This window comes from Vombatus ursinus, unplaced genomic scaffold (assembly GCF_900497805.2).
Source record: "Vombatus ursinus unplaced genomic scaffold, bare-nosed wombat genome assembly UNPS02004596.1, whole genome shotgun sequence".
NCBI lineage: Eukaryota > Metazoa > Chordata > Mammalia > Diprotodontia > Vombatidae > Vombatus > Vombatus ursinus.
Window position 1 is genome coordinate 2006022 of NW_020944374.1, and position 2076 is coordinate 2008097.

General features: G+C 47.1%; 1 pseudogene; it reads left to right on the forward strand.

The window, feature by feature from the left end:
- Window positions 1–300: 300 nt before the first annotated feature.
- Window positions 301–1056, forward strand: LOC114025136 (annotated as a pseudogene).
- The last annotated feature ends 1020 nt before the right edge of the window (window positions 1057–2076 follow it).

Here is a 2076-nt window from a genome sequence, read left to right on the forward strand (position 1 = left end):
GAGAGACAGAGGAAGAGACAGAGATGAACAGACCTCCTCCTGTGCCAGATCTTCTCTGCAAGACACCCCAAGAGGAGACACCTCTCTCGCTTGGCATCTTGGCTCTCTTTCTTTTCTCTGCGTGTTGATCTCTATCTGCTTTTCCTGCCTTGTTCTCCTAGTTTATACTACCCTCCCTAGTACCTAGGCTTGTCTCTGTCTCACTTGATTAATTTCTGTATCTATATTTCAAAGCATCTGTTTCTGTTACTCTCTTTTTCTCTGTTTCCCTTAGATCTTTTCCCCTATCCCCCTTCAACTATGTTGTTCCTGATCTTATCACTGCTTCTGTTGGTCTTTGCCATCACCAAAAGGAATGAGCACAAGATCATTGGTGGTCAAATGTGTATTCCCCACTCCTAGCCCTGGCAGGCATCTCTGTTCATCTACTAAAGGTTCCACTGTGGGGGTGTCCTGCTGCCCACTCAGTGAGTCTTCACAGCTGCTCACTGTGCCCACCAGAACCTTTGGATGATCCTAGGGAAACATACCCTTGGGCACCGGGAGCCCTCACAGCAATTTGTCAGGGTGGACCACCAGGTACCCTACCCTAAGTACAATCTCAATCCCATAAACCATGACTTCATTCTACTTTACTTAGAGAAACCAGTGAATCTGACCCCCAAAGTTCAACCCACTAATCTGGCAAAAGACTTTGTCTATCCTGAGACAACTTGCTTAGTGTCAGGCTGGGGTAACATTTCCAGTTAGTTTGCCCAATTTCCCAGCACCTTATACTGTGTGAACATCAGTATCTCATCTGAGGAAAAATACAAAAATGCCTACCCAGGAGCCATCACTCCAAGCATGGTCTGTGCTGAGGACAAGAATGGTGGGAAGGACTCCTGCCAGGATGACTGGGGTGGGGTGCCCTTGATATATAATGGGGCCCTGAAGGGCCTTGTGTCTTGGCGCATGGAATACTGTGCTCTGGTCAGGTATCCTGGTGTCTATACTAACCTGAGCCATTGCTGAACCTGGATCCAAAATGAAATGCAGAAGAAGCAGAAACACTGACATGCCCCCCACCCCCAGGAAGGTTGCCCAGTCCAACTTGTCCCCAGTCCTCCCCCTTAGGTGGCCTAAAACTCCAGCCCCACACTCTACAAAAGAACCCAGGCATCCTGCTGATTCTTCAGCCCCTGATCCTTCTGATCAACCCAGGTGACCTGTTCTCCCTCCTCCAGGGACAGGCAGGACTCAGGCATCCTGACTTCTCAGCCATGGACCTTTCAGAGGACCCAGGTTTCCTAGGCTCCATCTCCAGTTTGGATTCTGATGCATGGGAAGGGAATCAAAAGGATTTAGAGATGGAAAGGACTTTAGAGCCCAAAACAGCAGGTCTGGAAAGGACCTTTTAGAAAGACCATGTACTCCACTTTTTACAAATAGGGAAACTGAAGGTTATGGTAACTTCCTAATATTACATAGCTAAGGTGAAGCATAGCTTGATTCAAGACTAGTGTTCTCTTCCTGATCTGGGGACTGAAGGGACTGAAGGCATAGATCTATCCCCCATCTCCCAGGTACCCCATCCCCTCCCATGAACCCCCTGCTGTCACTGCTCAGGTATCCAGAGCCATCAATAACTGAGCTGGGCCCTCTGGGTCATCCCTTCCCCAACTTCACACAGTATAACAGTCTTAGATTAATAAAACCTACAAAAGAGAGGGGGGAAGGAGAGACAGAGACAGAGAGAGACACAGAGAGAGACAGAGAAAGAGATTAATAAAGAGGGTGGGAATTTGCTTCATAATAAGAATCTTGCTCATAAACTCCCCCAAAATGTATCTGACTAAGGAGAAAAAACCTCTAAGTTTCAGTAAAGGTGCTGATTTGCATTGTTCACTCACTAGGGAGTTCATTCCTTGGACCAGTGAGTGAAATCACAGGTCAAGGCCCTACTCAACTTCTCTATGTACAATAGCATCCTTGTTCCTACTAGCATTGCCAATGTAGCATTCCTTCATTCTGGACCAATTTCAGGAAATCTTCTGAAGGCACAACCACTTCCTTTCTGAACATTGTAACACACAT